The sequence below is a fragment of the Microtus oregoni genome, unplaced genomic scaffold (assembly GCF_018167655.1).
Source record: "Microtus oregoni isolate MIOR12 unplaced genomic scaffold, Mior012 000044F_ref0000062, whole genome shotgun sequence".
Taxonomy (NCBI): domain Eukaryota; kingdom Metazoa; phylum Chordata; class Mammalia; order Rodentia; family Cricetidae; genus Microtus; species Microtus oregoni.
In genome coordinates this window covers 3,582,062-3,597,748 of record NW_024543218.1, presented here as the reverse complement: position 1 = coordinate 3,597,748, position 15,687 = coordinate 3,582,062, and the positions used below count along the sequence as shown (strand labels likewise).

The following is a 15,687-nucleotide window of genomic DNA, read 5'->3' as shown; positions in this document are numbered from 1 at the left end:
TTTCTTTGTAGACCAGTCTGGTCTCAATCTCATTGAGATCTTTGTGCCTCTCCCTCCTGAATACAGGGATTGGAGGCATACAACCCCATTGCCCATCTTGAGTTCTTGATCATTTTGAACATTCTCTTTGAGATATCTTTAGAATGATACATACTGCCTCTGCAGAAAATCCGTGTTTTATCACTTGTGTCAAATTTTCTTGACTCTTAGTGAGGAAAATATACCAACTAGACCCCAAGGAGAGCAGCTTCTATCCCTTGCCCTGCTCCTTTATTTCCTTGCTATTTCTAGCCTGCCTCACTGAGTCCCAGTGGACAGAGGCCAACACAAAAGGGCAGACAGAGTGCTTTTGAGGGGCTGTGGTGGCCTGGAGTCAGCTAGCAGGAGGGCCACACAGATGTTTTGCATTCAATACACTGACTGTACCTCAAGCAGCTTCTGTCCCAAACAGCAATTGCAACTCCACACTTATCAGCAGCAGTTTATGCTATGGGATACAGTGAGGAAGGAATTTTGTTCCCTCAGACACTGGCCTCAGACTCACAGAGATATGAGATAGGGGATCCCAACAAGACACTAAGTAAATCTATATCTAAATCTCTTATCCTTCTATTGAACTCAGGATTTAAATGTTGAGGGAAATTCCTGCTGGCTCAGAAAGGTTGAATAACAAGTTCCTAATGTGTCCTTGTTGTTGGCATTTATGAAAAATGGAGTGTCTTTCTACACGGTCCCCACTTAAAAACTCTCACTAGACTTAGTTTCTCCCTACAGCTTCCTGTCAGATGGTTGCTGATGTTGCCTGTTAATCACAGGTTAATTTTATTTAATCATAAAATGTAAAACATGCTTGCATCATTAAAAAGGCAGCAAAAAGTGTAGTGCACCTTTACACAGTGAAAATAATTTTCTACAACAGCAGACCACTATTGGACATGGGACCACTATTGCTGGTGGGAATGCAATCTTGTGCAACCACTGTGGAAGTCAGTGTTTCGGTTTCTCAGGAAATTCGGGATCAACCTACCCCTGGACCCAGCAATACCACTCTTGGGAATATACCCAAGAGATGCCCTATCATATGACAAAAACATTTGTTCAACTATGGTCATATCAGTATTATATGTAATAGCCAGAACCTGGAAACAACCTAGATGCCCTTCAATGGAAGAATGGATGAAGAAAGTATGGAATATATACACATTAGAGTACTACGCTGCGGTAAAAAACAATGACTTCTCGAATTTTGCATGCAAATGGATGGAAATAGAAAACACTATCCTGAGTGAGGTATCCCAGACCCAAAAAGATGAACATGGGATGTACTCACTCATAATTGGTTTCTAGCCATAAATAAGGGTCACAGAGACTACAATTGTTGAACCTAAAGAAGCTAAATAAGAAGGTGAACCCAAAGAAAAACATATAGTTGTCCTCTTGGCTATGGGAAGTAGACAAAATTGCCGGGGAGAAAATTGGGTTCTTGGGGGTGGGGTGAGATGGGGGTAAGGGGAGATGGGGAGAGAAAAGTGAGAAGGGAAGGAGGGGGGGGAACTTGGGCAAACAGGAGGATTGGGAAAAGGGAAGGTTGGACAAGGGAGCACGGAACCACAATTCTTAGTTAAGGGAGCCACCTTAGGGTTGGCAAGAGACTTGACCCTAGAGTGGATCCCAGGAGCCCATGGTGATGTCCCCAGTTAGTCCCTTGGGCAGCTGAGGATATGGAACCTGAAATGACCCAGCAAAACTGACAAATATCTTGCATACCACCATAGAACCTTCATCTGGTGATGGATGGAGATAGAGACAGAGACCCACACTGGAGCACTGGACTGAGCTCCCAAGTTCCCAATGAGGAGTGGAAGGAGGGAGAACATGAGCAAGGAAGTCAGGACCACGAGGGGTGTACCCATCCACTGAGACAATGGGGCTAATCTATTGTGAGCTCACCAAGGCCAGCTCAACTGAGACTGAAAAAACATGGGATAAAACTGGACTCTCTGAACATGGCGAACAATGAGGGATGATGAGAAGCCAAGGACAATGGCACCAGGTTTTGACCCTACTTCATGTTCTTGCTTTGTGGGAGCCTAGCCAGTTTGGTTGTTCACCTTCCTGGACATGGACGGAGGGGGGCGGACCTTGGACTTTCCACAGGACAGGGAACCCTGACTGCTCTATGGACTGGAGAGGAAGGGGGGAGGAGTTTGGGGGAGGGGGAGAAGGTTGGGAGGAGTGGGAGGGAAATGGGAGGCTGGGAGGAGATGGATAGTTTTTTTTCCTTTTCTCAATAAAAAAAGAAAAAAATGTAAAACATGTTTGCATAATTAAAAAGGCAGCAAAAAATGTAGTGCACCTCTACACAGTGAAAATAATTTTCCACAACAGCAGACCACTGTTGGAGGTCAGACCTCACTCCATATGGTGTGGATGATGTGTAAATAGAGACTGTACTTTTGTTTCCTGACCTCCCAGGCTTGAATAATCACACAAAACTATATTAGTCACAACACTACTTTGTCAACAGCACAGGCATATTGCTATATAGTTCTTACATCTTAAATTAACCCATTTCTGTTATTTTATATTTTACTATGAGGGTCATGGTTTCTTACTTCACATCATGACTCTTGGGTGGCTACATAGCATCTGCATGACTCTGCCTTCTTTCTGCCCCCATTCAATTTAGCTTTCCAAACTAGCTATAGTCTGCCCTGCCATAAGCCAAAAAAGATTCTTTATTAAACAGTGGTAATAAAGCATGTTCTTACCATACAGAAGGGAATCCCAAATCAATGATGCCTACCATTGAGGCTTGTGTGCATGGGGAGTGCAGACCCTCAGTGTCTCTGAAGCTCCAACTGCTCATAAGGTCTCAGAAAGGGACCCTAGGGAGGTTGGGCAGCTACCTAGGATAGAGCACAATGATAACATGATGGCAGGTAGAGCAAGCCCCCTCAGATGAATCAGGAATACTGAAAGATGCAGTTGTTGGGTGGGGTTGAAGTGGAACCCCAGCTTAATGTTGTTCAGGGTGTTTGGTGTCCTCTGACCAGACAGGTCTGGGTTCTTGTGATTTTTGACAGACCTAACTTCAACCTCTGGCGACATCTCCCGGAGGTCTAAGTCTTGCCTAAACTGTAAGAAATTCATCCAGCTCTGTTCATACTCGGGGAGAACACCATGCTGCCATGAATGTGTCTACATAATCATGTTCATATATGTACTACATAAAGGTATAAAAGGACTGGAATTGAGCCAGACTAGATATTAGAAAAGTAGGATTATTGTTCCCTGATCTTGGTATAATATTACAAACCAATGGGTAGAACAGAGACAGCAAACTCCATTGGAACAGGTACAGGGGAGTAACTGAAGAGTGAGTGAACCAGGGCCAGAGCCCACTGAGGGTCCGGACATAAATCTGGGACCTTCAAGGGAGTAGACCTAAGCCAGACCAGGACCCCTGTTTGTCTTGGTGTGAGTCTAGGACCTCCAAGGAAATGGTTCTGAGCCAGGACCTCTGCCACTCTGAGACTGAATCTGGGACCTCTGAGGGATTAAGCAGAACCAGAGATCTCTGCAGAGCCAAGTGTCAGTCATGGACCTTAGAGGGAAAAATGCTGATCCAGGACCTCTGTTGCTCAGGGCCTTGCTCAGGGACATCAAAGGGAATAGACAGGAAACTGAAACCTCTGCAGGTCCAAGTGTGAATCTGAGAACTCTGAGGGAGTAAGACTGAGCCAGGTCTTCTACTGTTCTGGGCGCACTTGAGCCTGGGAATTCTGAAGCAATAGACCAAAGGCAAAGATATTTGCAAGACCAACTCCAAGCCAGGGACTTCTGCAGGAGGAAATCCAGACCAAAATTTACAGAAACAGGTCAAAGCTGGTAACCTAGGCCAAAGTAGTCCTGAGACAGCAAACTCCAAGTGAGCAGAGCAAAGCCCAGGAATGTTGAGCTATCTCTAGGAACACAGGATAACCAATGGGGTAACTAGAACTATAGTACTGATAGTACCACAAAACAATCATCTGAGCTTTGGATTAATGGACACCTAGAATATTAATCAATAGAATCTCAGACAGCTGCAACATGCACCTAAGAGTGGAATAAAAGAGTACAAAAGGTAAAACCATATGCAACACCACAAAGAGCAATAAAACACCAGGAAAACCTAAAGAACCTTCAACAGCAAGACTTGAACAACAAAATATAGATGAAGCAGAGGAAAGTGACCTAAAAAATAAATTCAAGAGTTTGTAACTCATAAAGAGGAAATGAGAAATTCCCCCAAAGAATTGGAGGGAAAGGCAAAAAAAAAATTGGAAGACATCATCAAATCCCTTAAAGGAATCCAAGAAAAAGCAATCAACCATATGAAAGAAACTATTCAAGACTTGAAAACTAAAATAGAGACAATAAAAAAAACACAGACTGAGGGGATTATAGAAAAAGAAATGTTGAGAAAATGATCAGGAACCACAAACACAATCATGAATAACAGTATATAAGACATGGAAGAGAGAAGCTCAAGCACTGAAGATATAATACAGGAAAAAAACTCATCAGTTAAATAAAATATTAAATGTATCAAAAGCTTAACCCAAAATATCCAGGAAATATGAGACACCATGAAAAGGCCAAATCAAAGAATAATAAAAATAGAAAAAGAAGCTCAACTCAAAAACACACAAAATATATTTAACAAAATCATAGAAGAAAACTTACTCAACTTAAAGAAATATATACCTATGAAGATAAAAGAAGTTTACAGAACACCAAATAGACTGGATCCATAAAAAGTCCCTTCAACACATAATAATCAAAACATTAACATATAGAGTCAAGAAGGAATATTAAGAGCTGCAAAGGAAAATGGCCAAGTACCATATAATGGTAGACCTATCAGAATTATACCTGACTCCTCATTGGAGACAGTGAAAGCCAGAAGGTCATGATCAAACATTATACAGACATTAAGAGACCACAAATGCCAGCCCAGAATACTATACCTAATAAAACTTTCAATTACCATAGAAGGAAAAAAACAAGACATTCCATGAAAAAACTAGATTGAACCAGTACCTAGCTACAAACTCAGCCCTACAAAAAATACTAAAAGGAAAACTCCAACTGAAGAAAATTGGCTTAACCAACAAAAACATAGACAATTGATGGTCACATAGTAGCAAATTCCAAAGAAGGGGAAAATGCACAAGTTAACATCACCAACAATGAATACTAAATTAACAGGAGATAGCAATCACTGGTCATTAATATCCCTTAATATAAATGGACTCAACTCACCTATAAAAAGACACAGGCTAACAGATTGCATGTGAATACACAATCCATTTTTCTTCTGCATACAAAAAAAAAAAAACCACATCTCAACCTCAAAGACAGACACTGTCTCAGAGGAAAGGTTAGGAAAAAGGATTCCAATCAAATGGAAATAAGAAACATCAGGTGTAGCTATCCTAATATCTAACAAAATAGAATTCAAGCTAAAATCAATCAAAAGAGACAAAGAAGGTCATTTCATACTAGTCACAGGAAAAATCCATCAAGAGAAATCTCATTACTGAACATCTATGCCCCAAATGCAAGGGCACCCTGATATGTAAAAGAAACACTTCTAAAGCTTAAAACATACATTAAACTCCACACACTAATAGTGGAAAACTTCAATATTCCCCTCTCATCACTGGCCTGGTCAATCAGACAAAAAATGAACAGAGACATAAGAGAACTAACAGATATTATGACCCAAATGAACTTAACATACATCTACATAATATTCCATTCAAAACAAAAGAAAATACTTTCTTCTCAGCACCTGATGGAACCTATAGAAAAACTGACCACATACTCAAACCGAACCTCAACAAATACAAAAAAAAATTGGAATACTACAATGTACTTTCTCATACTATCATGGTTTAAACTAGAAGTAAACAGCAATACTAATTTCAGATAACCTACAAACACAGGGAAATTAAGCAATGTTAACCTGAATCATCAATGAGTCAGGGAAATTAAAACTTCCTAAAATTCAATGAAAATGACCACACAACATACCCAAATTTATGGGACACAATGAAAGCAGTGTTAACAGGAAAGTTCATAGAATTAAATGCCTACATAAAGAAGCTGGAAAAATCCCACACTAGTGAATTAACAGAAAATTTAAAGTTTTGGAACAAAAAGAAGCAAACTCACCTAAGAGATCTAGATGGCAGGACATAATCAAATTAAGAGCTGAAATCAACAAAATTGAAACAAAGAAAAAATACAAAGAATCAATGAAATAAAGAGTAGGTTCTTCAAGAAAAAAATAAAATAGACAAACATTTATCCAAATTAACAAAAGGTAGAGAGAGAATATCTAATTAACAAATCAGAAATGAAAGGGGGACATAGCTGCAGACACAGAGGAAATACAGAGAATCACCAGGTCATATTTTGAAAACTTGTACTCCACAAAATTGGAAAACTTAAAGAAAATGGGCAACTTTCTGGATACATATCACTTACCAAAATTAAATCAAGACCAGATAAGCAAATTAAACACACCTATAATTGCTGAATAAATAGATATAGTCAAATAAAGTCTCCCAACAAAAAAAAAAAACCCAGGACCAGAGGGTTTCAGCTTAGAATTCTACAAGTCTTTCAAAGAACTAATACCAATATTCCTCACATTATTCCACACAATAGAAAAGTAAGGAAAATTGCCAAACTCTTTTTATGAGGCTACAATTACACTGATACTCCAACTACAGAAAGACATTATAAAGAAAGAGAATTACAGACCAATCTCACTAGTGAACATTGATGCAAAAACACCAAATAAAATACTGGCAAACCAAATCCAAGAACACATGAGAACCATTAGGCAGCATTATCATGTTGGCTTCATAACAGAGATGCAAGGATGGTTCAACATATGAAAATCTGTCAAAATAATCCACCATATAAAAAAACTGAAAAATAAAAACCACATGATCATCTCATTAGATGTCAAAAAAAGGTTTAGACAAAATACAACATCTCTTAATGATAACAATCTTGGAGAGAACAGGGACACAAGGAATATGCTAAACATAATAAAGGCAATATACAGCAAGACAACAGCCAACAACACACTATAATGGAGAGAAACTCTCAGTGATTCCACAGAACGAGAAAAGATTGTCCACTCTCTTCATATCTATTCATCGTATTTCTTAAGGTCCTAGCCAGAACAATAAGATACAAATGGGAAATCAAGGGAATACAATTTAGAAAAGAAGAAGTCAAACTCTCACTGTTTGTTGATGACATGATAGTTTACATAAGCAATCCCAAAAATTATGCCAAGGAACTTCTACAACTCATAAAGACTTTCATTCAGTAATGTAGCAGGAAACAAGATCAACTAAAAAAAATAATCAGTATCCCTCCTATACACAGACAATAAAATGTCTGGGGAAGAAATCAGAGGAGTAACACCCTTCAAAATAACCACAAGTAGCATAAAATATCTCAGAATAACTCTAACCAAACAAGTGGAAGACTTGTATGACAGGAACTTTGAATCCTTGATGTAAGCAATTGAAGAAGACACCAGAAAGTGGAAAGATCTCCTATACTCTTGGGTAGGCAGAATTAACATAGTAAAAATGGCAACTTTACTAAGAGCAATCTACAGATTCAATGAGATGCTCATCAAAGTCTCAGCAAAATTCTTCACAGACCTCAAAAGAATGGTACTCAACATCATATAGAAAAGCAAAAATCCCAGGACAGCCAAAATAATCCTGTACAATAAAAGAACTTCTGGAGGAATCACAATCCCTGACTTCAAACTTTACTAAGGAGCTACCGTACTGAAAACTGTCTGGCACTGGCATAAGAACAGACAGGAAGATCAATGGAACTGAATCGAAGACCCAGATATTAATCCACACATATTCAAACACCTGATTTTTGACAAAGAAACAAAAAATATCAAATGGAAAAAAGAAAGCATATTTAAGAAATGGTGCTAACATAACTGGATATCAACATGTAGAAGAAGGAAAATAAACCATATCTATCACCATGCACAAAACTCGAGTCCAAAATGGATCCAAGACCTCAACATAAAGCCAGCCATACTGAACCTTATAGAAAAGAGAGTGGGAAGTACACTTGAAAGCAATGGCACAGGAGACCAGTTTTTAAATATAACCCCAGCAGCACAGACAATGAGAGAAACAATTAATAAATTGGACCTCTTGAAACTGAAAATCTTCTGTAAATCAAAGAACATGGTTAATAAGACAAAATGACAGCCTGCAGAATGGGAAAATATCTTCACTAATCCCACATCATACAGTCTCCAGAATATACAAAGAACTCAAGAAATTGCTCATCAAAAGAACAAATGATCCAATAAAAAACTGAGCACAGAACTAAACAGAGAACTCTCAGTAGAGGAATGTAAAGTGACTGAAAGACACTTAAGGAAATGGTCAACATCCTTAGTTGTCAGAGAAATGCAAATCAAAACAACTCTGAGATTCCATCTTACACCAGTAAGAATGGCCAAGATCAAAAACACTGATGACAACTTATGCTGGAGAAGTTGTGGGGTAAAGGCAACACTCCTGCATTGCTGGTGGGAATGCAAGATAGTACAGCCCCTTTGGATGTCAGTACGGTGGTTTCTCAAAAAATTAGGAAACAACCTTCCTCAAGACCCAGTAATACCACTTTTGGCTATATAACCAAGGGATCCTCAAACATGCACAAGGACAAGTGCTCAACTATGTTCATAGCAGCATTGTTGGTCATAGCCAGAACATGGAAAGAACCTAAATGCCCCTTGACCAATGAATAGGTAAGGAAAATGTGGTACATTTACATAATGGAGTACTACACAGCAGAAAAATAATAATGACAGCTTAAATTTTGGAGGAAAATGGATAGAGCTGGAAAACATTATTTCGTGTGAGGTAACCCAGACACAGAAAGACAATTATCACAGTGATTCACTCACAGGTAGTTTTTAAACATAAACCCAAGAAAACTAGCCTACAAACCACAATCCCAAAGAAATTACCCAAAAATGAGGACACTAAAAGAGACTTACACAGATCTAATCTACAGGAGAAGTAGAGAAAGACAGAATCTCCTGACCAAATTTAGATCAAGGTCCCACTGTGGACCTTGTGGGAAGGCTAAAGGGGGTAGGGAAGAGGCAGGGAGGAGAATAGAGAGAAATGTTGAATTCAATAAAAATCAATAAAATATACATTCCTAAAAATGCCATCTGGCCATAAACAATATTAGAAACCAAGGATACAGGAGGGAGATAATGAGAGGAGAAAACAGCTTTGAGCCTAAAGGGAAAGAAAGTTCAAGTGTTCTTGAATGAGTGCTGATAATAACTGCCTCACAAGAAGAACACAAGAGTTTGTGGGGTAGGGAGTTTAGGGAAGATCGAAACTCACATTTGTCAATTGTGTGTGACTGAAAGTCTGGGAGAAGGCTAGGAACTAGGCAGGCAGTCAGGCAGGCAGCTGTGAGGTCCTGCTGATGAACATCTTTTTAAGAGCAGTGAGGAGCCCTTTGTGACTGTCAGTCAGGAAATGATGCACTCTTAAGTAGTACTTAAAATGGTACTCCCAGTGCCCACTGAGGACACATTAAGAAGGAAATACTAATGTCTAGTATCTATTTATTTTCTTGGTACTGGTCACACTATGTAGCACAGGATGACATTAATTTAACCATCAATCTGCTTTAGCCCCACACATGCTGGTATTATAGTTGTGAATGAAGGAACCTAGCGAAGGCTGAAGTCTTGAGATTAGATCACATTAAAATGCTGGACACTAGCTCAGACAAGTTCAGGACAGGAGAAAACTGGGGAGTCAGACTGACAGACTTAGTGAGACAGACTGTGTCTCTACAGTGGAGGTCCCCATAGTTCTATAATCTGCTCTGCATTGGTATTGGCATTTGATGACACAAACAGAAAGTCAAGATCCCTATCTTTGCAGATCACTTCCTGCTTGATGGGTGTGAAGTCCACAATGAAGAGGACTGTAAAGACCATGTTAGAGATATAACCATTTGTGTTTATAGGTTTCATGTACATGAAACATGATGATACTATAGAAAAATAGGACCACAGCAAGGTGCTCCAAGCAGGTGGAAAAGCATTTGCAGGGCCTGCTGGCTGAGAGCACCTTTAGGAAGGTGACCAGGATTGGCATGTCAGAAAGGCTAATGAGGTACTTGAGTAGAGGTAACAGAAGGATGGCATCCACAAGGACAAAGTCATTTTTAACTGATATGTCACCACAGGCCAGCTTCAGCACACCCAGGACCTTGCAGGTGAACTTTCTAAATACTTGGTGGCCATACAATGACAGTCTCATGGCAATGACTGTTTCTGTCAACTACCTGATGACATAGAATACCCAGACAGCTCTTGGAGGCATTGAGAAAAAGCTGTGGCTCATGTGCACAGGTACCTGAGTTGCTGACAAATAGCAAGGTAGTAATCACAGGCTGTGATGACAAGCAGCAGGCATTCTGTGGAGCCTGTGGAAAGTCTCAGATGCATCTGGATGTCACAGCCATCAGAGAGATGGTCTTCTGGGATGACAGTAGGTGGAACAGCATCAGAGGCACAAAAGTAGATGTGTAGCAGATTGTCTAAATGGAAATATTACTCAGAAATTGTATATGGTGTGTGTAGGCAGGGATCAAACATACACACAGTCATGAAGGCAGTGTTCGGAGCAGGGTCACCAGGTTCATAACTGAGCACAGAGGAAAGAATAGATCTTCCAGGGATGAGTAGTCAGAAAATTCCTTCAAGATAAATGCAGAGACTTTTGTCCTGCTTCTGGTCTACATAATGCAGAGTTATGCCTGGATACACAGTAGTGTGGAAGGAGAGAGCATGCAGTGTATTGAGAACACAAAAAATTTTAAGGTCTTTTCCAACATGGATACACATTCTGTGACTTGAAGACAGTCTCCTCGTCTTCTGTAGGTTACATCGCATCCATGTGACTAGTGAGGATAACATCCCTAAGAGGGTATTTATGGAAGTATCAATAGGCAGAATCACAGAGAGCCAAAGCTGAATGAGAAATAAAGGTCTTTACTGTAGGATTCTTAAAACGTTTCAATGGCTAATGTTTATTGGAAGCTCTCCAAAAGCAATGTAGACTATGCACTTCCAAACTTACCTGAAGTTACATCCACTTCACCTCTTATCCTATCACAGAGAAGTGACCTGAAAACAGCATTTGAGAGCTGGTAGCCTGGATAAGAGGTCCTAAAACTTACACACATACTGGAATTATTTGGAAGACTGTCAAAACACAGTGTGTGTTCCTTCCAGAGTTTCTGGCTTAGGGCAGATGTGTGCTGTTGCTGCTTTGATGGCATAGGAATGAATGTCTCTAAAGGTCCTGCTGACTTTGCTGCAGCCTCTAAGCCATGGCTTACACTGTTCTCACTATCTGGAATATTTTCATTTTTTCCTCACCTGTAGTAGCTGATCTGTCTCTTCTGGTTCTGTTTGTCACACTGTATGCTTTATATCTCAGGAAGGGGGCAGATACTGACCTGTAAACCTGTGAGGAGGCACACCCCCAGAGAGATAATCTGTTAGGTGCTTTGTATGGGCTACAGCTTTATAAGATGTCCTTTTGTGTTTCCATCTCTACTTAAGAATCAGAAATGGTTTTAGAATTAGACAATGTCTATCCTTCTCTAAATCCAAGCATGATGTTAAAAGAAAAATTCAAAACTCTGTCTCATGTCAACAGTCTTCTGGTATGGAACAGAAAGAAGATCAATTTTGAAGGAATATTTTACTTTCCTTCATGCCCATTTTGTCTTTATCTTATCTTTCAATGAATATATGTCTACATGAATAATGCTTACATTTTCATCAAAGAACAGCTTCCAAGAAGAAGACATTGGGGCCCCACAATGTCTCTACCTGGTTGATATGACGGCATGATGCTGATAGCACTACGAGACCAATTTATGGGTACAAGCTGCAGATATGGTGCACCTTCTTACAATGTTCTGGCCAGAATTCCAAATAAGAAATTCAGAAAAACCCTGTCAAATACTCAGAAACCATTTGCAATTATCCAAAACAGCCATCTTGAAATTTAACCATCATTTTGCGTTTATAATATCCCATAGAAATAACATCGTCCCTGGAAGCAATTCTAGAAGATGCCATTCTCTCTCCCAACAAAGTTTGTCGTCACAGTCAGGAACAACATTTACGAGTTGATTATTACTAATATAGGATTGTCAGGAGCCATTTCAGGCTTCTCCTTTCTCACAGGGCATTGAAGTAAAAATCTTGAGACAGAAAACTTAAAGTTAGCCAAATCATTATGTGCTGATCGTGGAGACTCAAGCTCTGGAAAGTACCACAAAGTGTCTTCAGGGCTTGCTGCTATCACTAACAGCAGGTGTTCTAGCCACTGACCTTGCAACTGCCCTGCTTAGCTCTCAAACTGCCCCACTTAGTTGCCTAGCTACCAAGCCCCTCCTTCCCTTCCCCCTTTCCTGAGTTCCCCCTGCCCGAGTCCCTTTCTGAGGAGTATTTAAGGCATGAAACTTGCTTCAATAAACGGATTCCTTGACAAAATACTGCTTGGCATCCGTTTCTCTTTCCTCCCAAGTCTTTCAGATAGTGCCTCTTCAAGACCCTGGAGTAACTTAGGACCTGCTGGGTGGGTCATAGGATTGGGTGAAATGATGTACACCCAGAGATCTCAAAATGAGCGAAAATGGAATTGGATAATAGGTAGATTACTTACTCCTACTAATAAGTTTGTAATAGAAGGAATACTTGTGAAATATTTTTTATGGATTTACATTGGTATACTTTTGTATATTGACACAAATTCGAATTATATTTATTATATAGACTGTTTTGATTTTTGTTTAGAATATTTGTAACAACTATATAAGGTTATTATGTCAGATTCTATAAATGTATGATTCTACCTGTTTAAAACATATTTTTATTGATGCAATTTTATGATATATTTATCATATTGCATTATATTACTCTATCTCTGATCAAGATTTTTATACATTGTTTACATTTTGAAGTCATTGTCCTGCTTTACTGCATAGTTCTTTAAAGATTGTTTTATATTCTGATATGAAGTCTTATTCTTCAACACTGTGATGAGACTTTGGTTGATTGGTCAGTCAGTTGTCTGTCAACTACTACACTTTTTGGAAGGTGCTAGACTGCACTACCTGCCTACTCAAGTAATATTATTGCTCTTCTCAGGTCTTTGATGGGGTTGAAGATGAGATAATCATACTTACCATCCTCTTATGATCTAGTTAAGCCATTTCTACTACAACATGGACTCCTTAGGATAAAATGCTTATCAAACCATTAGGATGTATTCCTTCCTTAATATTGATTATGCTTATTGTAATTCTAACTTTAATTTTGACATCTTGTGTACAGAGTTTTGTATAGGGTTTGGAATTTCGTATTAAGTTAAATGGGTAGGTGCTGTGAGAGCTCCTTCAGTCAACAGCTTTAAAATATCAATGCACTTGGGCATGGTCTCTTACAGTATGAATGAATCTATAAAGGGTATAGTTGCTCTCTTGAATCCAGTTCTTGATTCTGGATGCTAGCTATATTGTATATGAGATCCATTGCTCTGTAGGTGCTCATCTGACCTATAAAAGCCCAAGGTATTCTTACACTCTAACTTGGTGTTTTCAGAAGTCAAAGATTCAATTAGTACTCACATAGTTCAGGGTCTGTCACTCTGACTTGTACAGCCTTCAAAATTCATCATTAAAACATGAACTCAGTGTTACATGATGAACTTAGAATGAATGCAGCTACATTAGGTAAAATCAAGCACTTCCGTCTCAAATGTTTCATGTGTGATTATTGGTTTGGGAAGATTGGGAGATATGGTATAAATCTTTAATTTTCTGTTGGAAAATGTGTGGATTGTTTTTAATTAAATATCATAAATCAGTCTGCCTTAGCAAGAGGAAGTATTTCATTCAGCTACAAAACTAAGAAAAGTTCCATATTTCAGCTATTCATTTTATACTATCACTTTGTTTAATTCACCCACAAACGGCTGTGAATCAAGGATTTTTTAATTGTTTTTTATTCAACTATATTTATCCACTATTCACCCTTCCTCCCCCATCCCATTGTCCCATGATTCACATGTTCCAAATTTACTAAGATCTTGTCTTTCTCTATGTCCTATATAGAATAGATTTATGTATGTCTGTTTCCTCTTTGTTGTATATGTTCTGGGCATTGTGAATTGTAGGCTGACTGTCCCCTGTTTTATATTGAAAAGCCACTTAGGAGTGAGTACATATATTTTTTCTTTCTGGTTCTGGGTTAACTCACTCTTTTAGGATGTTTTCTAGGTCCATAAATTTGCACATAAATTTCAAGATGTAATTGTTTTTATCCACTCTGTAGTACTCTACTGTGTAAGTATACCACAATTTCTTTTTCCATTCTTCTGAGGAGAGGTTGTTTTCAGGTTCTGGCTCTGACAATATTGCTGTGAACACAGTTGAGCATTTGTCCTTGTGGTATGATTAAGCATCCATTGAGTACATATCCAAAGGGCATGACTGGGTTTTATGATAAGTTGTTTCCTAATTTTCTTTCATTTTTTTTTAATTTTTGGTTTTCTAAGACACTGTTTCTCTTTAGCTTTGGAGCCTGTCCTGGAACTAGCTCTTGTAGACCTGGTTGGCCTTGAAGTCACAGAGATCTATCTCTGGCTCCCAATGTGCAGGGATTAAAGCCATGCCTCACAACCCGGCAGGTGACTTTCTAATTTACGGAATAACCATACTGATATCCAAAGTAGCTGACTCAGTTTGTAACCCCATCAAAAATGGAGGAGTGTTCCCTTAACTCCACATCCTCTCCAGCTTAAGTTGTCATCAGTGTTTTGATCATGCCTATTGTTACAGATGTAAGAGGGAATCTCAAATTTGTTTAGATTTTCATTTCTCTAATGACTAAGGAGTTTGGAAACTTCCTTAAGTGTCTCTCAGTCATTTTAGATTCATATGTTAAAAGATTTTTTTTAGGTCTGTACTCCATTTTTATTGGAGTACTCCATTTTTTATTTGATGAACAATTATTTAAGTTCTTTGTATGTTCTAAAGATCAGTCTTCTATCCAATGTGGTTTAGGTGAATATCTTTTCCCATACTACAGGCTGCCTTTTTTTGTATTGTTGATCATGTCCTTTGTTTTACAGAAACTTTTGCTTCAGGAAATCTCATTTATAATTTTTCTCAGTGTCTGTGATGCCTGGGGTTATAATTTGAAAGTGGTCCTCTTTACCAATGTGTTCAAGTGTACTTCCAACATTCTGTTTTATGTAGTTCAGTGTGTTTGTCTTTATGTTGTAGTCTTTGATCCATTGGGACTTGAGTTTTGTTCATGATGATAGATGTAGATCTACTTTCATTCTTCCCCACATTGATATTCAGTGATGCCATCACCATTTGTTAAATATGTTTTCTCCATTTTATATTTTTTGGTGTTTTGTCAAAAATCAGGTGTAGTAGGTGAGTGGAGTGATGTCTGGGTCTTAAAATCAGTTCCATTAGTCCTCCTATCTGTTTTTGTGCCAA

General features: G+C 38.7%; 1 pseudogene; it reads right to left on the bottom strand.

Moving 5' to 3' along the window:
* Positions 1–9,940: 9,940 nt before the first annotated feature.
* On the bottom strand, positions 9,941–12,187 carry LOC121434684 (annotated as a pseudogene).
* Between the last annotated feature and the right edge of the window lie 3,500 nt (positions 12,188–15,687).